Genomic DNA, 25,425 nt, shown 5'->3' with positions numbered 1-25,425 from the left:
AATGTAGCTTACCAGAATTCTTAAAGTGACTTTAAGAGAAAGCTACACGCCGTGATGAAGCGTAAATTGTAAAGGCTCATGATTTCTCTAAATGAGTTTGTTTGCTGCTGTCTTCGTTACTCGGAATAACCATTCGCAAGAAGGTTTCGCTTTAATTACATTTCCTACAATGACTGCGCATTGCACTCTGCGAATACCTAAGCACCTGTTTCCACTTAAGAAAAGTTTTTTAACGAAGCTTGAGACACTCGACACTAATGGAGACTAAGCAGCATCGCACCAGTGGAAACCATCGCCTGATGAAAAATTGGCACCCTTTTGGGCTTCTCTGGCCCCAAAACACTAATCATGATCTATCTCGGTTGCACTTCCTTTGCTTCATGATCGTTTTCGGCGCATTAACGTCACAACGCCTTCCGCGTATCAGCGTGGCATGGCGTTCCTGACGGGAAAGTATCGGCTACGCAGCGTTGAAGCGAGAAAGCTCTCACAAGATAGGTGACGATTATAATTTCGCGGCAAGACAGACAAACAGCTGTGCAAACTCTTGTCTAGCGTGTACCTGCTGTTTGACAATATGGCATGCGGAGTCCGGCTCTTCACAGCAGCACATATCTGCCATCCTATGGCTACAGGTACTTCCTGCTGGCGCAATTCATACATGAAATTTGGGTCGTGGTGTCACAAATAAATTCATTGTATAGCAATTGATGCCTTGGTGAAGAGTCCACTCTCAACAAAGTTCTTGCAGTCTTATATAGGAATGAATAGGAGAAATTGTTTACCTATGTAAAACACTATAAAGGACACCTACTTACTTTGACAGAAAAAAATAGATAATTCTGGAATCTGTTGGGTGTGAATTTTCCCATTACTTTGGCACTGAAACTATTTAAAAAAATTACAAGAAAGTGATAAAGGCAGAGTACAAAATAACAGTTATATTGCTCGCCATGTCTGCGACAAGAAATGACACCGCATTTTCTCCGAGTATCCCTACCAGCTAAGAGCGTTGCTTACTATTGTTTTATGTGTCATCAGTTGACCATTGTTACTGTAAGTTGTAGCCTTGGTGATTGATTTCTTGACACTAGTTGGTCTTGCAACTTCAGAAATATTTCACGACGTTCATTTTAAATATGTTCTTAAGGTGTACCTAAAATTTACCTTGTGAGTACAATTCAACTTTGCTAACAAGGATATATTTACTGATAATTATGTTGTCTAATGATGGAACTTAGTCTATTGAAACTGTAAGGACCGGAGATAAAATTACCGTTTTAGACAAAAAACATAGTTTCGCCCGAAGGGCGAAGCATAAATGCGATACCAAATTTGTACACATCTATACGAAGTAAAGATAGTTTATAGGCCGTATAAACTTGAGAACATTCGCTTACTTACTGAAATACCAAGCATAATGTCAGCATATACAAGAACATATAACACATCGCACCCGATGAGCGCCGGCACTTGCTGTCAAAACACTGGCGCAGGCAAGCGCGCCAGCAGCAGCGAGCGAATTGAGCTTCGCAAGGTCTATCGCTTGAAAGCAAGAGCATCCAGGACACTACGCGCACAATGGTATGAGCCGTCTGCATACCCCTTTCAAGAACCGGCGCGCGCGACCACGCGCCGCCGTGCAGAGTACGCACTTGCGCCCGGTTGCGAATTGCGCAGTTGCTGCCGGAGCACAACGCCGTCCCCCCTTTCCCTCTCACGACCTTTTGAGCGACGGAAGACGGTGGGTTTGCTCTCCGTTTTCTTCCTTCACGCGCGAGATTGAGCCGCGATCGTCATTTGCTTTTGCGCCCGGTCCCGGAACGCGCAGTTGCTGCCAGAGCACAACGCCCCCCCCCTCCCTCTGACGACCTTTTGAGCGACGGAAGACGGCGGGTTTGCTCTCCGTTTTCTTCCTTCACGCGCGAGATTGAGCCGCGATCGTCATTTGCTTTTGCGCCCGGTCCCGGAACGCGCAGTTGCTGCCAGAGCACAACGCCCCCCCCCCCCCCCTCCCTCTGACGACCTTTTGAGCGACGGAAGACGGTGGGTTTGCTCTCCGTTTTCTTCCTTCACGCGCGAGATTGAGCCGCGATCGTCATTTGCTTTTGCGCCCGGTCCCGGAACGCGCAGTTGCTGCCAGAGCACAACGCCCCCCCCCCCCTCCCTCTGACGACCTTTTGAGCGACGGAAGACGGCGGGTTTGGTCTCCGTTTTCTTCCTTCACGCGCGAGATTGAGCCGCGATCGTCATTTGCTTTTGCGCCCGGTCCCGGAACGCGCAGTTGCTGCCAGAGCACAACGCCCCCCCCCCCCCTCTCTCTGACGACCTTTTGAGCGACGGAAGACGGTGGGTTTGCTCTCCGTTTTCTTCCTTCACGCGCGAGATTGAGCCGCGATCGTCATTTGCTTTTGCGCCCGGTCCCGGAACGCGCAGTTGCTGCCAGAGCACAACGCCCCCCCCCCCCCTCCCTCTGACGACCTTTTGAGCGACGGAAGACGGCGGGTTTGCTCTCCGTTTTCTTCCTTCACGCGCGAGATTGAGCCGCGATCGTCATTTGCTTTTGCGCCCGGTCCCGGAACGCGCAGTTGCTGCCAGAGCACAACGCCCCCCCCCCCCCTCCCTCTGACGACCTTTTGAGCGACGGAAGACGGCGGGTTTGCTCTCCGTTTTCTTCCTTCACGCGCGAGATTGAGCCGCGATCGTCATTTGCTTTTGCGCCCTGTCCCGGAACGCGCAGTTGCTGCCAGAGCACAACGCCCCCCCCCCCCCCCCCCCTCCCTCTGACGACCTTTTGAGCGACGGAAGACGGCGGGTTTTCTCTCCGCTTCTTTCACACGTGAGGTTGAGCCACGATCGTCGGCTTTGTTCGCGTGCTTTCACTCGCACATACAGCAAACGACGCGCGGCGACGGTGTTATCACCCTCGGATTTTATTGGGAACACCACAGCGACGGCGATGGCAAAAAATGCACCTGGAGTGTGCATTTGATTGGCAAAAAAAAAAGGAAATAACTGATGTAATGGCTTTACCCCAGCAGGTTGTTTCAAACGACGGACGTTAAGAAAACGCAGTACTGCTCACTTCGGCAAAGTTCTAAGCTGTCGCATATGAAAGAAGCAACGCGCTGTTAACAATTACCGGCTTTTCTGATAAATTTAGCGGTAAGCACGTTAAACACCTTATCCATGCGGATTCCATCTTACACATTCGAATCGCAGCTGTCTTTCACCAAAAGGATATGTGAATCGGCTGCATCTACTCCGTTAACGAAGGAGGAGAAAGAGAGAGAGAGAGAGGGAGAGGAAGGTTAACCAGTGTAAGTATCAGCTGGCTCCCTGTCAACATCAAGCTGTATATTACTGAAAAATCGCTTTTGATGTACCTCACTAAGACATGTGCAATAATATCACATCGAATAATGGCCTGCTTGAAACAGCGAACAAACAGCACACTCTTCAAAGGCAGTTCGTAGAGCGAAAAACGGTTTCAATCTCGCTGGCAGGCTTGCTGCAGCAGTTGTGGTATAGGGCCAGTGTTTACAGAAAGTTCTTACGCTAGAATTGTTCTTAAGAGCTAATTCCAGCCTACCCTGGCATTGAACATATCATAAGCGAAAGCGGCTGTCCAATGGCGAACGCTCTCCCGAACAAAAAGCTTCGTGAATTTGGCCGCGGTTGCACAGCGTGAAATAAATGAAATAGCAGCCTTACGCAGACACCAAATGTCAAGTGGTCACCACATGCAGTCAACTTTACAGCGTGTTCTGCTATATAGGCCAGATGGCAGCGTATACTTCACTTTCATGCATCATTATCATTCTTAACAGCAGCGATGGTATGAATACCCAGAACTCCAAACGTCTGTAGACGTCTATAGCCATCGCAGTCGACCCCTTTCCTTGTGGGGGAATGGACCCGCCTCGCCATAGTGTGGACACATTACAAAACGAATTTGAGAACACCATAATACATCTAGCAGCAATGAAAACTGATGTAAACGTAACAACGAGTGAATGAATAAGAGCTGCGCACGCTGTCACGCACGATATGTGCAGAATATCGCGAACTCAAGTAAATGTCTAGCGGTCATTGCCTACCAAATCGAACTGGCCTTTACTTTTTTGTGTGACGTGCTACACGCGCCCTTCCCTTGTGTATGGTGCACGGTGCAGCATTACCTTCCGCGTACTCGTTTTTGTCCTTGCTAGTCGACGCAAGGCACGGAAAAGGAAAAATTTTGGGCCACTGCCACGGAGCAGCAAAGGCGCCGAAATGACGGAGTAGGAAGGAAGCGCACCGATTGCAGCACACCGCGGGCTGAATCGCACACGTGCCCTGTTTCACCTCAGAAACACGGGGCTGGCACGGAGAAGACGCTGTAACGAGCGGGGTGTTCCCTCGGGGGCGGGGCCTAGATTGTAGCTGGCAGAAAGCGCCTTTTTTTTCTTTTTTTTGCTCGCATGAAGATGGCATCTGTGGCCTGAACAAAGCTCGATTCCCGGCTGCGACGCAACTGGCGAGTCGCTTTCTGATGCGTCTAACCTTGGAGAACGTGTGGAAACCAAGCGAAAAAATACAACTGGTGCAAATGAAGTCAAGGAAGCGTGTTTGTCGGAGGCAGCTTGTGAAAGACACGGCAGCGGCCTAAACGAAAGCTCTTCACGAAATGTGGCGTCCTTGCGCAGCTTCACTGTAAAGGATCAGCAAAGCACAGTTGTGATACGTAGATCGCGTGTCCCTAAAAGCAGCAGCGAAGTGCGAAGGTATTTATACCACATAGAAAAATCTCCAAAGGACAAGCCAGGACACGTACGTGACGTGTACATGCCCTGCAAAAGGCATGACGACTAAAGGCGTGGAGAAAGCTGAGGGGACTGGGGCGTACCCCACTCCCGCGTCTTGGGCAGTGGACGACGGCGTACCTGCTGCATAGGCAGGCGCCAAGCGCAGCGAGCTCGAGCGCGGTCGTAGCAGTAGTACTCATGCTGTTCCATACTGAGCTCCCGTACGATCATGTCTTCAGATCCTTGCGCAAAGCTGTGTGTTCTGTGCACATCACTGCACAAAATTAGGACACTGTGTCCACGCATATGGGGAAGAAAATCACATGTCCCAAGCCGACCTACTAGACAACCTCACACTTTTTGATGTAAATTTCAAATATAATTTTCATATTGAAGGGCACCTCCACGGATTACAATTTGGACACCTTCCTTACAGCAAGCCACAAACAAACCTAACCTGACACTTATGACAAAAAACTTTACTGCCATAAAAATTGAACGCGTAGCTTATTACACACTGCACATAAAATTCAAGTACCGACACGAACGGACACGAGATCAGTCTTTCAACTTCGCCCATCTCCAAAACACGCAATGTTGGGGTCATTCAACACAGAGCGAAACACGTTACTTGCCAACGCAACGTGCTCTAAACTTATTTCGCATTAAAGGGGCTATCAGGAGATGAAGAAGATGATGATGATGAACCTCTGTCATGGCTCGCATCCGCAAGCAGGATAGGCCAAGCATTGGGTGGCAGGAGGTAGGTACAGGCAATTCTTATTTGAATATGGTAAACGCAAAGTACAAGAAGTACAAGAAAAAACAGGAGATCTTGCAATAACTACACTAGTATGCGAGCCAGCAGTCAGACTAAGCAGAAGACACTCAACACTCGCAAGTAACAACTCGGCCAATCCTCGGCACGACTAGGCTCACCACGTATACAAAGAATGTCCTCGATCTTTTTCGCCCCACCAACGCTTCCACGACAGAATCAGACAGAGTACGCCACAATCTCACGGGCATCGGGACTAGTGCCTTGAATGCGTTGGCCATCAAAGGCCTGGCTACCGTCGCTGGTATTGCAGTTATGTGCCAGAGCCTTGACGAACTCTAGTCTGTAAAATTGCCATCGAACACTCCTGAACCCCCCCCCCCCTCTTCTGATCCCTCGTTCCGCTGAATGTTCCACGCAAACATACGAGAAGAGCTGCAGTCTCTTGGCTTCTCGGCTGGTCCTATTCCTTCCCACGCCTCCAGTATAATTTTTCGTGACGCTGCGAAGGAGTTGGCGTCCATGGCTGGTACTGAGTATACGGGCCCTCTAGCCCCTTGGCCCCCGAAAACATACGCGCACGCAGTCGAAGTTGCCCCAGCCATCGTTCCATCGATACGTCCAAAACCGACGCCGGCCTATTTAGCTCCTATGTCTTCCAACGCACCTGACAAAGCTTGCTATCCGCCATGGCGCCTGATTCAACCTATATGCTACTGCTTTGGATATCGTGGTCACGTCGCACGTTTCTGCCACAAGCGTCAGCAAGCAGAGCGCACCAAATTTGACACGTACGAACGCGACCGCTTTTCTGCTAGGACCACTTTCCAGCGCCGCCCTTGGAATCTGGAATCTGAAGGCTGGAATCTAGATACACGGTGTCATGTCGCGATGCTCCGCGTGCCGGCCGCATCCCATCGCGACTTGCAACGTCCGAGATGGCTCCTAGCTTCCGACCTGCCAGACGCCGCCCGCCGACCCCCCTTCATTGCTGTATGTCGCCACTTTGACCAGCCTCTCAATTCACCTACCGTCGCCCGGAAAACTAAATTATGCAGCTTTTATAGGAAAGCTGCAGTTCATGACAGGACAAATTTTTCCAGCGCGTCGGCATAATACGCTATTCCTTTCAGTAGAAAGAGTACACGTGGAAGCGCTAACAGACACTGGTCCTAGTTTTTCACTTATGCGTCGTGATTTGTGTTCGCGCCTACGGGAGGTTACCACTCCATGTGATGGACCTGCACTATTCGCTGATCGAGGCGACGCGATTTGACCTTTCGATATCAGCACTGCTAGTGTCTACGTTGATGCTTTGCTGCATTATGTACAAATCGCAGTGCTAAGTTCGCGTGCCCAACAGCTGATCTTATGATAGTATTTTATTTCTACTGCTTCCGTTTCTATGTACTGCCGGCAACGTGTTCTCCACATGACCAACACTGCATATTCGTTTCATGCAGAAGACAAACCACTTCGCTCTCTTGCTGCAGAAGACACTGAGCTACCTCCTTGCCATCAGCGCATTCTTTCAATCAAATCGAATGCCACTAACCGAGATGATGTGCTTGTACAACCATCTGCACGCTGTCTCAAAAGAGGGATAGCCTTTGCATCAGGGCTGGTCCGGTTTGACAATGGCTTCGCATTCGTATTCGCTACTAACCTGACATCCGAAAATATTCTCATTCCTAAGAGCACTACATTGGCTTGCTTCAATAAATCAGAGCCTCTGTCTGTTTCCGTTGAAGTGACTTCCTCTGAAGCTCCTTCTGTTGGACGTTCCGCATGTGCCTCTGCCCTTGCAGCTGCCGTCAGTTCCAGCTTGACCTCTTTTGGGTCACAATTGCTTGCTCTGCTGAAAAAGCATGAAGCTTCGTTTGACACGCAATCCACACCATTGGGACAGATTTCCGCCACCACGCAATGAATAGAGACAGATGGCCGGCCCATAGTTCATCGTCGACCATATCGCGTATCTCTAGTCGAAAGGAAAGTCACTGAAGAACGTGTCGACGACCTGCTGCAGTGGAAGATAATACGCCCTCCGCAAGTTCTTAGTCATCCCCCGTCATTCTAGCTCGTACAAAAAAACGGTTCTGTGCGGTATTTCATATATTACTGGCCACTCAACAGCAAGATCACGCGCAAGGTTGTATACCCTATCATAGACGATGTCTTGAATTCGCTGCAGGGCGCCTTGTACTTCTCGAGTGTCGCTATGCGATCAAGAAAAAAGAAGCGTTTTCAATATCACCTGGACTATACTAGTTAAATGTAATGGTATTCGGTCTCTGCAATGCCCCCACAATATTCGAACGCATGATTGACGCCGTTCTGCGTGGCCTGAAATAGAAGAGTTGCTTGTGGTACCTTGACGATATTGTTGTTTTCTCATCAACCTTCTCTAAATACCTACAACGTCTGGACGAAGTTCTCAGGTGCCTTGTCAACGCTGGCCTACAGCTGAATTTGAAATAGTTCCACTTTGCCAACGAGACAATTAAGGTTTCAGATCACGTGACGAGCAAGGACGGCATTCGTCGTGATCCCGACAATGTTTGAGCGATTCTGCACTTGCCTTGCCCCGAAAGAACCAAGGATTTGTGCAGTTTCCTTGGTCTCGCTTCCTTTTTTTATCGATTCATACGAGACTTCGCCTCAATAGCGGCACCTTTGCACAAATTATTTGGTTCTGGTGGTCCCTTTGAGTGGTCTCCCGAATGCCAGCCAGCGTTTACCCATCTGAAAAAGGCCCTCACATCTGGACCATTACTTCGCCATTTCGATGAAATCGCACCCACAGTCCTGCATGCGGACGCTAGTGGTCACGGCACGGGTGGTATTCTACTGCAGCGAGATGTCTTTACCTGAGAGGCTCGTCGCGTGCGCAAGCAGCGTACTGACAAACGCCGAAAATGATTATACCCTGACTAAGCCGGAGTGTCTAGCTGTGGTTTGGTCGGTACAGAATCTTCGACTTTGTCTTCACGGCCGTCATTTTACCATCGTTACGGACCTCCATGCATTTAGTTGGCTTTCCAGGGTCAACAACGTGCCTAGACGTTTTGGTCGCTGATATCCATCAGCAAGAATATGACTTTACTATTACCTACACGCGTCGCAAAACGCACCAGAACGCAGATGCGCTTTCTCGCTCCCTCGCTTCCTACGGCGCCATGCTATGGATCAGCTACGCCCTTCCGCGCCAAGCATTCGGACGGTCATTCCACACTATTACCCACTATTGACCAAATTCCTTCTGCAGACCATGTATTGCTCAAATCTCACCAACTCAGCGACTCTTAAGGGCTAAGTATATTCCGACGTAGCGTGAGCGTGCGCACACGTTATGTCACATTGGTGAGAACAACATCGTCTACAGTTCGACCAATGGTTCGACGCACTGGCGCCACAAACGTAACCGGGCGCGACCAACACGCTTCGATGCGTCCGGCGTCGAAGTGCGTTCATGTTTGACTCATGTTCTTAAGCCTACGACGATGACATGACTACTGGTCACCTTGGTTTCTAGAATACGTACGACCACTTCAACGGTCGCTTCTGCTGGCCTCGCTTATCCGCTATTGCAGCGAGGTACGTCGCTTCCTGTGCCCTCTGTCAGCGCCAAAAGCTCCCAATATCAGCTCAAAGCAGAGAGCTGCAACCAGTCCCGTGTCCGTCAGCCCCATTCGAAGTCGTCGGCACTGAGATTGAGCTGTGCCTTGAGTGTGACTAGTTCGCCATGTCTTCGGGGCGTACTAAAGATAGTGCTAACTACTACGTCACAGCATTAGTAAATTACCTTTCTGCAATACGAAAAAGTCTCTGTTGCCGTAAGAAGAGGTTTTGTGAGCCGGAAAGAAAGCGAAATATTAACGGAATAGATGGCAGCGCCACAATTTACTACTTCTGGCTCGCTTCAGCACTCCGTGGAATCACGGATTTTAACGCGGCGTTATACTCAGTCCTATTGACATTTTATCGGTATAGATAGACCACATTGTATGACAAAAGAACCCAAGAACAAACTCAGCGTGCTTCGAGAGCAATCGCCGGCGAAATTGTTGAATTAACATTTAAATTCATGACCGCACACTGACCAAGCTGCCCTGCGGTATGGGCGGGAAATGAAAGTTTTACGTTCATGTTTAATTGGAATTTTAAGAACAGTTTCTGAGTCTAAACGCACAAGTTGTTTGTCCTTGGATAACCTGCCTTACGCTGCACACGTTCAGATCGCCCAAAACGGGCAACACGTCAGTGAAATCGAGCATTACCCCAACACCCAAACGAGAAGGATTGGTTCGAGAAATGGACTCGCCCGCTTTCCCGAGATGACTAACTCGCGGCAGCCGTTACAAGGCCCTAAGTGGACAGCAGACTGCACCAGTAATTTAAAATATCGTATGATTTCTCTGTCGCTAGAACTACCATCTAATTATGATTCACGCCATCGTGGGGGACAGCGGATGAAATTCGATCACCTGGGGATCTTGAACGTGAGCCTCAGTCTAGGTACAGGGGCGCTCCTGCATTTCGCAACCCTTCAAAATGCAGCGACCGCGGCCGGGATCCAGCCGACCCCTGGAGCTCTGCAACGCTACCTCATAGTGAGTGGGCTGCCGTGATGGGTACAACATAAGAGCGGCAAGGGCGCGAACAACGCCACACGATACTATCTAATCGTAATACTACCTAATCGTCATAGAGGCTACCTTAAATTTAATAAAAGTTTTCTGTCAGAATATATGCAGAGACATACCGCCAGCAACCGGAAACCGAACCGAACAACCGTGGCTTCGAATACATTAGCCTGTCAACGTTAGCGGCTAAGGATACTTTGGCAGAAAACATGCGAACTTACGTAGCGTCAGAATTAAAGATTTTATCAGATATTTTACCGTCTCTACGCCTTAATGATATAGTTCATTTAGCTGAAAATAACATGTGATTAAAAAATACGCTGGAGTAATCCATTTTTGGATAGTCAAGGCAAGCTCAGAATGAACACACTAAATAATTTACAAACACTAATTAGAGATGTCGCTCTGTTTTAGGTCATGGAACTGGGTCGCATGGTTCGGGATCACAGTTGATTATTTCTTTGCCTTTTGGTATTTCTCACACCGGTAAAATAAAAACACCTAAATACCTGAAACGTTAGATTGACCGTCAGCGAAAATAAACCCACAGCTTCGCCCTGCCATTCATTTATGTTCGCCTGTTTATCTCCCACTGGATTCTCATTAGCTCACTCGTTTATCCCAAGCCTCAAATCACAATAATCTTAATTTTCCTGCGCGACATCAAGTTCAGCTGCTGAGCATTTATTGCATAGAGTGTATGCGGATAGCCATGCAGTACCATTTATTTTGCTTTTTCTGCAAAAACTGTGACTCAGGCATACGAGGTGCAAGGCCGGAAAGGTTGCCGGAAAACTAGAATTATCGCGTGTTTGTATATACTTGCGAAAACTTTGTTTTATTTTTAAATTGTCCTTGCTTTTTCATTTGCTCCCGTAAGTTAAGTTTTAAGAGGCCCTAACGAGAAAGAATAAATCACTTTATACTGATAAGCTACGCTTGCAGAACTCTATTTTTGTTAATTGTGTGGTAAGACGTCAATTGCAAGCAGAAAAAAAAAGTAAAGGTTGAACTAAACTTTTATTTAATGAGTTTCTCGCAGAAACTTCACAGCCACAATCTCAATGTGACGTCACAAACTTTTATTTATTTTCTCGCATGTCGTTTGTTGTGGAACTGTAAGAGTTCTTGAAACTTGCCAAATTTTCAATTCCTGACTCCTGTAGAAAACACTGCAATTGATGTTCGTCGACAAGGAAAAAATTAACTAGGCCCCAGCGACGACGACGATGATTCATGACGTCACGGTAACCGGGTGAGGGATTTCCATTGCGGCGTCGCCAAAGCTTTCCTGTTGCAGGGACGGCAACACATTCGCTCCAAACAAACGTGCAAGCCATCGCTGTTCTCTGCCACAATTTCACCATATACGCGCATCTGATTTTGACATACCTGCACGCTGAATGCTCGAACTAGACTTATGTTCCTTAATAGGTGTTCTAGCAGCCTTATTTCAGATAAAGGGGCAGACGTTCCAGTCTCTGTTCATAGCTTCGTCAGACAGCGTTTCTATCATGCCTTGTCGCTCCCACTCCCCATACCAGAGGCAACACCGCGAAAAGTTCTCGACCTGAACGTAGCCCGAGGCTCTGTGTTGTTCCGCTTAAGTCTGTATGGAGCTTTATTGCTATTCCATTTATTGTTACCCAGTCGATTCAAATTCTATTCAAACTGTCACTAGAGGACATTATGACGTCGAGACGTTAAGACTTGACAAGTTAAGCCACCGATTTGCTTAAGCATTGGATTCGTGTTCAGGTAACAGAGGCCGACTATAGATTCAGTGACCCAGACTTAAACCAGTATAGTCCACCAGACTGTGAAGTTACAAACATTTCGTCGTTAGAGCTTTCCACAACGCACTTCCTCATGGCAGAGATTAACTGGTTGCACGTAAAACGCCTCAATTGTTCGAACATAATTCAATGCCCTTGCGAGATTAGCTCCTGCCCTGCAGAGGCCTGAGCCACTCAACCTTTTAATCCATCAGCGAGTCTCGTGCTCGTCCATAAATTACGGGCGCCTATCAATAATGTTAGGGAACAGGTGTTTCGCCTCCGCCTTAAGGTTTCGAAACATGCTAATCTATGCAACAACTCGTGGCGTTTAGCCCTCTCCTATTGGTCAAAAGTTTTCGGACTAAGCCCACTTCGCTTGTCTGCTACGCGACGTCACAAAACAGCGACAACTCAGCTCGTCGAAATGAGTTGTACACGTTAAAGATGCATTATTGTGCCGAACAAAACTGAACTTTTTTCGGAATAGCCGGTGACTGTCCCGTTTCCAATGTAACTGCAGATGCCTGCCCGCCCATTGCTCAGGAACGGGTTACTCGCACCTGCCAGACAGCATGGATTTATTCGCGTATAATAATTTTTTCTGCGTGGCGATATAACGTTATTGAGCCCTTTCGGTATGACTACGACGCCGCTCTCTCAATTCTTCCTTGGTGAGGATCCGTTTTAGCGGCATTCTTAACCTTCCGTTGCCCGCCGCCGCGATTTGCGACCAGTCACCGCAAACTAAGTAAGGGAAAGCGGACCAATCGCAGACGCCAGCCCCATCCTCCTCATGCGGTTATCTATTTTCCCTCAGCTGGCGTGGCTTCATCGAAACCCTGTGCACTTGAGCATGTTGCTCGCCTCTTGTCAACCAATTAGACAAAAAAAAGTTCTTAATGCAGGCAATGTTATTCGTTTTCAAAGCAAATAAAAGTGCCCTCCTATAAACGACGAGAGTGTTTGATTGGGCTGTTCAGACAACACTGCAGATCACAGCACGATGCTTTCGTCGGCGCTTACGTAAATTTGACGTCAGGAGATTGCAATAAAAACAGATTGAAATACTTGTAGGTTATACGGCCCCTATTCAAAACTGTGTTGATTCCGCTTCTGCCAGAATCCCCCTCCACGATAGTTGAAACATTTTTGGGGCCACTGCCATTTCACCTGTCTGCTAGGTGACGTCAAGAACATTGCGAAAACTGCCTATCACTTGCCTATTACCTGTACACGCTGATTATGCACCATTACACCGAAGAAAAAAAGATTAATGCCTTACGATTCTACGGCTTTTTCGGCATTAGCCCTGCGCTATTGCTCAATTTTTTTCTGCGTGCGCCAATTTCGCTCGCATATTATGAGACGCCGGAAGACTGCAAAGACTCCCCACGTTTACGTGACGTACGCACACTAAGGCTGCATTATTATGCCCAAGAAAACTGCTTTTTTTATTATCCTCGGACCGCCCGTTCCGAAAGGATAAAAGATCGCAGCCCATCCATAGCTCGGGAACTGGGTACTGGGAGCTGCCCAGGAAAATGAATTTTTCTGCCATAGTAACAATTTTTTGCGACAAAGTATAACGTTCCCGAGCCGTTCCGTCACGTGCACGACATCACTTTGCCAACTATTCTACACTGAGCATGCGTCATAGCGGCATTTTTATAACTTCCGTTCACGCTGCCACAATTTCAACCAGCCATCGCAAACTAAGCAAGGGGAAGCTGGCCAATTGCGGACGCCACCACAGCCTTCCTCATCCGGCTACCTACTTTCACTGCGCAAGCTCAGACCCACTGAAGCCCCCTCCCTTTCTACGCACTTACTGCCTTCTATCAGCCAATCAGAAGAAAACAACCTGTTAAGTAGGAAATGCTGTTTTCTTTTTTTGAAAGCAAGCAGAAGTGAATCCAATAAATGAGCAGAGCATTTCATTGTGCTGTCGAAGTAACTGCTGCGGATCGCCGCCCGACACTTGCGTCGGTGATTGTTTAAAGTTGACCTCAGGAGATTCGAATAAAATCATAATATAACACTTTTACGTTATACAGCCCCTGTACTCTGCGATGAAGTGTTTATCCACATGCATCTGATCCCAGCGCTGTAAAAGGAGTGGCTAGGGTGGAGTGACTGCTGGCGTACACCTGCAAGGCTAAATCAGCCCGCAGCCAGCACCGTTATCGTCCTGTGAGGCATGAGTGTCTGTTTTGTGATAGTATCTACTCCCCTTCATGATAAATATTATTCGCTCAACGCGTTTTTTTACAAGAGCCAAGAACTTGAAAGAGACCGCTCTGTACGTGCGTTCATATAGTGCTGAATGTTCCAACGGCCGGTAACAGGACGCGAGTTTTAACATTTAAAACTTTCATCCAGCAAGAACACGCAGACTTTCTTCTCGCACGGCACTCTCTATCGTACGGCTCAATGTTGAAATAACTGAAAACTGGAAAATGGGCAAGGGTAAAGGGGCAGGGCTCGAAAGTTGATAGAGATCGGACGCTACCGCCACCAGCTGTATTTTTTCTCGCATATTCTTCAGATTCGACATTTTCGTTCAGGGCAATAAATGTCGTCAAGTCAGAAGGAGGATCTCTTAAGTCAGTCGGCATTGCGATTTTATTTGAACCAAGCGATCTGCGTTTATATTCCAGCCTTGGATGTGGCGCAGCTTGCTTTTTGTTTTGTCTTACTTCGTGGCCTCGTACGCGGTGACGGCCGGTACTGTGCGTGACACCGCTGAGTGCGGACAAAATGTGAAAATGCGACGCCTGGCGTCGATGATGTTTCGCTGTTTATTTTAGACTGTTTCATGTTAAAAATGAGCGTGAGCACAGGAACTACTTATTGCACATTTTGAGCAATAAGAGCATTGCGATGCCTTCACCAAAAAGAGTGCCTCGGAAATCCGAGTAGTTACGTGAGAAATATAAACATTTTGTGCTAGTGAATGCAGCTTTCACTTGCGAACTTGCGTCATTTGAACCCTTGCTTGTACTACCCCAATATTTATATCGGAATACCGCGTCTGTAGAACATAGGCTTAAAAAATTATGGGGTTTTACATTCCAAAACCACTTTATGATTACGAGGCACGCCGTAGGGGAGGACTCCAGAAATTTCGACCACCTGGGGTTCTTTAACGTGCACCTAAATGTAACTACACAGGTGGTTTCACATTTCGCCCCCATCGAATTGCGGCCGCCGTAGCCGGGATTCGATCCCGCGACCTCGTGCTCAGCAGCCTAATACCATAGCCACTGAGCAACCGCGGCGGGTAGAACTTAGGCTTGAGCAATGTAAGTGCCTTCTCATTGACCAGACACACCTATATTATGGGACATATGGATATGTAATATGGGATACCATATCGCAAAAGAAAAGGTAAGATCCCGCCATGCACAGCCGACAACGGCTGACTGTCCTTTACTTTTGTTTTGGCTTAGACGGTCTATATCGGTAATTTACATCGAATAAGACATCCCCTTGAAAGCTTTAGGACCACCTGCCGCTGCGTCAACCATGCGAACACATGCGCGTCTTTATGCTATAATGAATTTGTCTGGTTTCGCATTGGACTTTGATTTAATTAAAACTATGCTTCTTTCAAATTGTTGGCGAACTTTCCCTTTCCTAAGCGATGGTGACGGACGGTGATTGTTAATGAAAGCTAATATCCGAACGCTTCTAGGGAGCTATTCGCTTCATTAAAGTTGAATGGCACGCTTGAATGCGCAGACTTGTTGCAGTTAAGATATTTAGGCGGCGCTTGTTCTTGCATTGTGCAATTCCGTAGAGAACAAAGCCATTAACCAGCACATCTCTAGGGGCAGTACGGGTGGCTATAGATGTAATCCGGCGCGTCATATCCGTGTTTTCTCTAGTGGTGCGACTGCCGCGGCGTAGAAGGCGACCGCCACCCCCGTCATCCTCGTGTAGCCGCCGCAGTACGAGAGATGTCGGCGGGAGAAGAGGGAAGCTCGCCCTTCCCAAGCACTCCACCACAGCACGTGAACCTCCATAGCCACAAAAGCTCTCGCGCGACAGCGCGCGCTCTTTGCATCGTCGGTGAGACTCTGACGACCGTTAGCCACCTACCGCGAAAATAGGCGAAAGAGCAGCTAATAGCTATAGTCGTTTTGAAAGGTTTTGAATGACTGCCGCCCCAAAGTTAAATGTCAGATATCGTATTCTTGTGAAGCGATCGTCCACAAGGATGGAGGTGCTTGACTGGGCGGTGAAAACGACGCCTTGTGAGGGACGCTTGCGCATGCGCGCTTGCATCGATATCGCATTATCCGTGTTGCCTTCTTACGAAATAGCACGTAATTACACGTCTTGTGTACCTCTCCTTTATGTCCTAATTTGGCAATTCAAATTGGCATTTGCGAAGCTTGGTTATTTGGTGCTGTATTTAGCGTAACGATAATCACTTGCGCAAGAATGCCTTGGTTAGCGGTGTGCGCCTACCGCACCGTCGCGCAGCTTTGGCACTTAGCGATTTGTGCGGTATTTTTGCACCATGTAGACGCTGGGAGCAGTTTCCCCTTTGAGAGAAAGAAAGCTCTTTATTGAATATGCAGAGTGTTAAGCCAGCGTATTTTCGCCTACAAACGAACGTGTTTGTAAAGCCGCAGAGACAATACTGTAGCCGACGAAGATGATATTCTGTGCGTCATAGAGAGAAAGAGAGAGAGGGAGGCGTAAGAAGAGGCAGAGTGGTTAACCACACGCACGTCCGGTTTGCTACCCTGCACTACAGAAATACGATATAGGAAAAGAAAGAGAGAAAGAATGGAAAAGAGAGACAAAGCACCACTTGCGTGCACACTTGGAGGAGCACCTCAAGTCTACAAAGGTTTGCAGAGACTTGTCAACTTCAAATATTGTAACAACTTACTCGCCCTCGTTAAAGCCCTGTGCGTCGCTGGTGCTTCCTGCAACACACGCGCGCAGGGTCATGGTTCAAGAATATTGGTTCTGAAAGCGATCCTGAGTTCAGCGGGTTTATTGCTGTCAGGAGAGGGTGCTTCTGGACGCCATACGAGAAGAAAAGCACAGGATACGTGCAATATTTTCTTGAATCCCGCAGGAGTCGATTGCACTTCTGGCAAACATTCCTACGCAGAACGAGCATGTTTCGCGAATGCAACCTTGGGGCGCTATAACGTAAAACTATTCCAAACTTTTCTATTCCAATTCTGCTATCAGCGCTCCGCGATTGGTCAAAAACTTTTTTCGACCACCTGTCGGTCACGCGACGTCACGAAAACCGCAATACCTCCCCATCTGATATGGTGTGTGCACACCATATCAGATATGCATGATTTGACAGAAAAAAGAAAAACAGTTATTTCTGATTCGACCCCTTTTCGCCATTAGCCCTCGACTATTGGTAAAACGTTTTCGGGCTGCACCCACTTCACCTGCCTGTCACGCGACGTCACAAAACCGCTTGAACTCACCGCGTCAAACTGACGTGAACGCGATAAAGATGTATTAATATGCCGAACAAAAGTGAATTTTTTTCGGAATAGCCGCAGGCTCCCTCGTTCCGAAACGAATAAAAGATGGCTGCGGCCGATCGCTGAGACGCTGGCTACTCGCACCTGCCGGAGAGCATAGCTGTATTTGCGTATAATAAAACTTCTTGCATGACCGTGCAACGTTTTCGAGCACTTTCGGCACGTTTACTACCTCATTCTGCTAACTCTTCTTTGCTAAGGGTCAGTTTTAGCGTCATTCTTAAGCTTCCGTTGCATGCCGCCGCAATTTTCGACCAGCCACCACAAGCTAAGAAGGGAAAGCCGACCAATCGCAGACGCCGGCACCACCCTCTTCATCGGGTTATCGATTTTCAGTACACTGGCTCTGCCCCAGTGAATCCTTCTCCACTTGAGTGTTCTCCTCGCCTCTTGTCAGCCAATTAGATACGACAATACGCTCAGTGTAGGCAATGTTATTCGTTTTTCAAGCAAGCAAAAGTGACCTCCTACGAACGAGGAGAGCGTTTGATTGGTCTGTTCAGACAACCCTGTGGGTGACCGCCCGGTGCTTGCGTCAGTGCTTACGCAAATTTGACGTCAGGAAATTGAAATAGAAACATATTGGAGTAGTTTTACGTTATAGGGCCCCTGGTTTAGAGGCGACATCCTAACTTTGCGTTGGAGCACAAAAGTTGTGACGGCAGTTGCAAATTTAACGAAGCATCAAGTATATTTAGGCGGCACACTGCCAAGATGTTTCTGAGATGATGGAGGTGTTCGTGGTGAGATCGCGCGCCTGTCACGCATGACTTCGGAGCCACAAATGCTGCTGTCTGCCGATATTTTCCTATCGTGACATGTTTCATTCTGCGACACTGTAGATGAGCAACGAACACCGAAACTTCTGTAACTGGGAATAAATCCTCGCCATTATTATCATCTTTCCTCAATTTAGAGTCATTTTAGAATATCGATTTCGCTTTTACGTAGCATTTCAGTTTTCTAGTAACCAAGAGAAGTACACTGGCGCGTTATGCAGCGTACTAAATCTTGGCCAGTGCAACAGTGACCTCGAGACGAAGATGTAAAGCTGCGTTTCTGGCTCTAGGATGGCGTTCTTCTCAACCTGTTCCCGTTAAGTAAGTTTCTCTGTGTTCTCGATAAAATGACAGGAAAGAAAAACAAAGAGAACGTAAGGGTTGTATGTATGACAAAGGAGCGCAACGTGCACGACAAATAGAAAGTGTTTGAGAAGCTTAAGTCTTGCAGGTCATATTTTCTGTACTCTGTAAAAGCTTATTCATATCTTTTTAAGAATCAAGGCGCCCAGCCAAACGCTGTGACATAATTACTAGCGCGAACAAGGCTGCGGAAAAATGTGGAACAGGGCAGAGCTCTAGACATCAATTAAGAATCTTTATTCAGAAAAACGTGCAATGAGGACACCGTACGCTGAAAATATTTCGCAGACAAACGCATAAACGAACTTCCCACGTAGGAGACGATCAAATGCGCAGCGAAGCCGACAAGCGCCCACGACAAGCCATTACAAACAAACCACAAGGTTCTTCACGAGGTACAACACTTCTTTATCACTGAGCGCAGGTGATGGAGCACTTGTACATTCATCAGCAGCTTTTGAAAGCCGAAACGCCTGGAATATTTCCTTATATCTTACTGCTTGGTTAACCCTCGCAGCACTTCCGTGTTATGAAAATAACATAACAATCGAGCCGTTTACGTAGGGCCGGGTATCCCGATGACACCTAGGTGTCAGTCACCGACAGCCTCGTAAAAGAGGTAAGAGCTGTCCCGGCAGCCGCTCGGTGCAATAACACACGTCCCTGTCGGCGCAATGTGGCTGCGCCATACGTACACGGTGTGTCTCACCGCCTAAATAAAGGTGGCCAACAAGTGCGGTGTCGGCGTTGTGTTTTCAGCGCCACGAAAGCTCGCAAGAGTGTGCAGGTTGGTAAACAACGCCGGGAGTCATGGTACATGCATTAAAGAGCATATCACGCACTTCGTTAACTGCAACGTGGGGGTGATATACAAGGTTTCACTTCCCCGTGGAAAGTGCTATATTGTAGCAGCCCGCAGGTACCTCAACAACAGGCCTAGGGAGCACGGAAACGCTGCAAACGCTCTAGCAGGCGCTAGCCACTTGGCTGACTCCTGCCGAAGGTGTACTCGTAAATGCTCCCCGTGTTTTCATAAGACGCAAGTAAGTGCTCAGACGGTTCGCAAGGCAGTCAGATAGGAAAACTTTCGAGGTGCCTTGCATTTCAAAAGCTGCTGATGAATGTGTAAGCGCTCCATCGCTGGCCCTCAATGATAAAGAAGTGTTGTACCTCGTGAAGCACCTAGGGTATACTTTGTAATGGCTTGTCGTAGACGCTTATCGGCTTCGTTGCGCATTTGGTTGTCGCCTACGCTGCACATACGATTGTGTGTCTGTCCACGGATTTATTTGAGCATAGGGTGACCCCTTTGCATATTTTTTCTGAATAAAACTTGTCATTTGAATGTAGCGCTCTGTCCTGCTCCGCCTTTCTTCCGTAGTCCTGTTCACGCTAGTATTTATGTCGCAGTGAATGCGTCCACACCTACTAGGCCAACTTTCTGCGTTAATTGCCCTGCCAAATACCTGCACTGGCACGTGGTCACAATCACCCCCTCCCCTTCCCCTCATAAAACTACTATCGGCAAATTACGCTAAATGGAGGAGAGAGATACCAGAAATCATAAAGAACTCCCAGCTCAGGCTAGGCATATAACTGCCATTTGTCAAATAGTTCAGAGCAGAGCGCGCGGGCGATCCGCACTGCGCACCGGCTTTGTTGTGCTGTGCTACACGTGTACGAACCAGGAGCAACGTGGCTAAGCTCCCTGCCTTTCCTTTTCTCTCTATTCAACGTGACCTGGTGCACTCAATGGCGTCGGTTCTTTCGGTTTCGTGAATTTATTTAAGCCTTTTTTAGCTACAGTTTACGAAGGCAGACACTGCTGACACTGCGACAAGCCACCGATATTTTGCAGCTGTCAGTACTCGAGGCAAAAATAGGCGTCGCAAAATAAGTGGGAAAGCATTGGCGACATAAAAGAGAGCCGCCAAGCCTAAAGGTGGCGAGTATTTTTGGATCATTAGGGTGGTGAAGGTATGTTGACGAAGTGAGCATTGAGCAAACTGCGTAGTGCCGCAAGCTAGTGCCGCTTGGTTTTCATCGGAAGTTTCAGGACGATCTCATCCCGCTTCTCCAGGAATTTTATTTCCAACGCGCCGATAATGTAGACCATGATAAAGGACGTGAAAAAGAAACAACAAATCAGTTTAGGCTGATGAAGCGTTCTTCGAAAACTGTATTTGCTTTGATGTCATCCTAATAGGTTGCTCATGAAAAGCAAAAAAAAAAATAATGACACAGTTCCATTTCTGGCTTTCGCACCGCCGGAAACCCACGGCTGGCGCGCCATCCTGTTGTGATGAATTCCCACGTCTTTATTTTCTTTTTCGTATTTGTGCCCCTGTGGATCAACAATAGTTCTTGAAGCTAGTAGGGTTTTATTACTACAACTACAACTACAACTACAACCAGGCAATGTACTGAGGCGAGAGTTATATAAACGAGCTATGCGAACAAACCCTTTATGAACTACCGCCACTACGCAGTTTCGTCACGGGCGCGTCAGCGTACAAGAATTCTTATCCGAACATACCAGGCCTAGATTCAGCGGGCAGTTCGTCTACGCTTTGTAGAAATGTCAAAGTTTTGCCCCAGTTTTGTACACGTGTAATTACTATGGCGGAGGGTATCGCCGGAATAACGTGCTCAGTGTTTCTCTACCGCTAGCGCGAGTGAATTGCATATCCCCACTGATTTCTAATCTATTTCTCACCCAAGGCCTTAGGAAATCTGAGGGGCTACTTTTTTCTTACTTCGACTCTGCTAAGAAGCTTCAGAGGGTTCTGTTATACCAACAGGGTTTTTGGTATACCGGCAACACACCGCTAAACCAAAGTGAATAACAAATGCCGTCTCTGTACATGCTAAACATTCTGGCACTCTTACGACTGAATCAAAGGCGCTTTGTTACTGTTATGTTTATCACCCTCGCCATTTAAAGGGTACGATCTAGTCATTAATATATTGATTATTTTGACGACTAATTCCGGCAATTAGACATGATGATAGACGCTACAAAGGCCACGAGAACTGCGTGAACTAAACCTTACTAGCCATCGCGCTCAAAATCTTCTTTCATATATTTCGCTGCCCACCTGGTGGTCGCAATTACTAATGCAGTCCTTCACAATGCGTTTTCTCATAACAGGTATAGAGGTTAAAGTTTGAAAACAGGGATAAGGTGCCTCAGAAAGGCTGGCCAACGTTTCGGTAAGAGGACCTATCTTCGTCATAGGCGGCCTCGTCATCCTCGGCATGTTAGTTTTAAAGGGTTAGTGCAGTGACGTCACGTGCGGGTGTTGTCGCTGGCAGCTGGTTTTGAAGAGAGAAACTTTAGAGGAAACGAGCGCTGTCGTCCAACGTCTGTGAGCTTTGTTCCCAAGACAGGGTGACAAGAACGGGAGAGTGGGAGCGCGGGGAGAAAAGAAAAGAAATTAAGGTGCCGTTATTTCTTTTCTTTATTATCGCGTATAGCACTAAAAAAAAATGATTGTGTACGTAGTAGGAGTGACCAGAGCGCAGTGCGTATGTGTTTGCTTTCTGGATAAATTGCATTGGATATCAGGATTTATCAGGGGACCCCGGCGCTTGCTACATTCTCATTTATTCATTCCATTCATTCTGGCAGCGCAGTCACGTCATACATGCGGCCGGCGCCCCGTGTGAACGCTTTGTCCCACTGTCGCACTCGCCAGAACGAGGGCGCGTGGCCGCCGCGCTAGATTGGAGTTCGCGTGGGTCGACATAAGGTCGATACCGTCACCCCACATTGCACAAGATTGGACCGACTTGCATTCCTTGAATAAGCAGAGCATCCGCGAAGCCCAATGTTCTCGCTTTTTTTTTCTGGCAATCGCATATGTCGAGAGACGATGTCATTGCTCACATATTGCTCGCCGAACTTGGTCTGCACAGTCCGACTTTTATAGCTGTCAGTTGTTAGGGATTGGGTAGGATCGGCCTAGTTGACTAACCCCTTTCGTAGTGGATTTTACCAGTTGTTTTCATGCATTTCTTTTGTTACAGATAGCGTGGGTGAGAAACCGTGTTACACCAAGTGCTGGAGAGACTTGCAAGGGAGCTTGTTCCTGTTGCATTCATGTTTGGAGAAACTGATTCCAGCAGCTAAAAGCAGCTAGGGAGCTCTTACAGAAAACAACATTAACTGCGATCATGTAGCGACGGAGTAGCTTGCGCTAATCTATATGAATAAAGTTATAAATGAACGCGCGAGTTTTTAACTGACACCTAAGAAAGCTTTTAATTGAAGGCAAAAATGAGTAAACAGTCCGCGTTTTGCTGCCTCTCATGGCTGCAACCTTCTAGCGTTTGACAATGCGTCATAACTTAAATCTAAGATAATTCTTTAATGGGCATGAATGCAGTACAGTTATCTGCATAAAATTTTAATACAATAGCTGCATTGTTATATGGTACCCACGACTGGCGTACGCTCAGTACAGTTGATCAACGAGTCAGTGACATCACGGAAACTGCATGCTCACGCTTACCTAAGTCTAGCGTGCGCCTGCATGCGCCCTCTATATGTGACTTATTGCGGTGTTTTTTTGGGGGGGACCACTCGTGCACTTAAATATTGCGGCTCGTTTAGACTACAAAGCTGTAAGAAAGTTACGACAAGTGCATCATATATTACATATGTACAGCATTAACATGAATACTTGATGTTCCAGCTGCCACGCACGGAGCTTTAAAGAAAAGCGCAGCCTTCTGTCCGCTAAAGTTTTTCTTACATATTTTGTGTACAAATTTTCAGTTGTTAGTGCTCGCTATGACCAGCTTCTCTAGTGTTCCCGTCTTTCGTGATGTGCTGTCAACTTGCGCGTTCCTTACTAGGGTGTTGCTTGTGCACGGTCGAGAAAGAAACTTTCAGCTGTCACCCTCGAAAGAGTGCTAAGGCGCCCCGATGACCCACGTTAACCGGACGAACCCGTGCCGCACGCAGCCGGATCTGCTGTATTTGCTGTAATGCAATCCCAATATGTCCCAACGTTTCTAAGGCTCTGACTGGGCCTAACTGAACACCGAAACAGGGTTAGTCGCGAGCTGCTGAATCAACATGAATCAAATGGAATACGTTTAAGTGAAAATGATGCATTCCAATGCCTGCTTTGCAGAGCTATTTTTATTATTTTAATTTTGTCGAAGCCTTCATCTTTTTGAGAAAAAGGTAACGACAACCAATTTTTTTTCCAATGACCTTGAAGTTAAACTGTACACTCCATAACTCTGACACACACACACACACACACACACGCACACACAGACTTGTGCGGCCGTGCTGGATGACATTCAATATCCCACGAAGCTATTTCGTCCGAGCACTTGTATAAACGGTTCAATTGTCGGTAATCTGACCACATACATTAAAATGTAGCCTTATGTAGCGTTATAAAGCTGGCCGTTGGAAACCTTTGCTAGGTACAAGACGGTCGAGTACTTCTTAATGAATATCTAGAAAGACAGTAATTCATTCGCACACATTTTACTTCGCCAGAACATTGGCCATATTCCTCTGCCCCGCCCAGTTTTCGTAAATATTATATTGATTCCGTTCACAGATATCGTAGAACAGGGGGATAAATTCAGCGTTGTTCTTAAAACACACTTAAAAACCTCCGGATCGCTGGCATACGTAACTTACTGCAAAGGGCGCAAAGTTGCCGCACACTTCAAGCTTCACCTTCAAATCACCCAGACCGTGCGCCTCATTTTCGTCAAACATAAACATGGGGCCTTCTTTAGTTGAGCGAGGACTCCGGGGAAACCAACTGCGGAAGTCGTATGACGCGTAAAATAGAAAAGAAGAAACGACAATTCAGTAAGTATTATCAGCGCTTCTGTTTGTTATTGAAAGGTGAAAGTTTCCTCACACGTGGCATACGAAATTGCCCTATATTCACTGAATTTCAAGTTAGTACCTTGTGCAGTTGCTTCAGGGGTCTGAGAAGCATTGCTAATGCCGGCACTATGATACTGTGTAGCACCTCAAGAAGTCAATTTCTACTAAGGTTGCAATGAACCGGCACAGATTTAATGTTTGTAATTCGTCGCTCACAACAATCTTCCAACTTCAGCAGAATATAAACGACATGCCTCGAAGAGTTAACTGAGGAGAGCAGGGAAACGCAACTACATGCCTTTTATTACGCCATAATTTTGGGAGAAGGCGATGGTTCAGTAATTATTATGAAAGTTGACAACGAACTTTCGTACCACAAATGTGTGCGAAGGAACTATTGCAATATTTCATGTAAGGCCGCTGCACGCGCCGAAAACAAGTGTTTAGCCATTTCGATTTATCCCTTAACTGACACACACTTACAAATAGTGGGTATATTTCCGTTCACGTTACCCACATTTTCTCAAAATACAAACTACGGGAGCAATCTAGTTTCCTTTTTTTTCATAAAGGAGTTAAAACTGCCATATAAAATTCATGAGCGATTTTAGTCACAATAACAGCTTCACTGTAAAGCGCCCGTCGCAGTTCTATCTAGAGGTACTGAAACAACACCTAATGCAGACAAATTTGCAGTCATACTATAAAGTTTAAGTTAATATTTGACAGGGATTACAACAGTTTCAAAAATCTCATTTGCAAAATACTCCCTTTTCTATTATCAATTCTGATGTGTAAATAAGTTAAGGGCTGTTCTAAATTTATTAGTTATGTATTGATACATCAGCTTTTTGTTTCACAGTCAAGGTTACGAATGTTTCGGTGCTTCCATAAAAGGAG

At 47.1% G+C, this 25,425-nt stretch overlaps 1 protein-coding gene across 1 annotated transcript in view; it reads right to left on the bottom strand.

Moving 5' to 3' along the window:
- The window catches only part of LOC126524274 (uncharacterized), a 243,604-nt gene that overhangs the window by 3,160 nt on the left and 215,019 nt on the right, over positions 1–25,425 (bottom strand). The window lies entirely within an intron of this gene.

This window comes from Dermacentor andersoni, chromosome 3, assembly GCF_023375885.2.
Source record: "Dermacentor andersoni chromosome 3, qqDerAnde1_hic_scaffold, whole genome shotgun sequence".
Classification (NCBI taxonomy): domain Eukaryota; kingdom Metazoa; phylum Arthropoda; class Arachnida; order Ixodida; family Ixodidae; genus Dermacentor; species Dermacentor andersoni.
The sequence above is the reverse complement of the archived record's forward strand: the minus strand, read 5'-3'. Positions and strand labels throughout refer to the sequence as shown.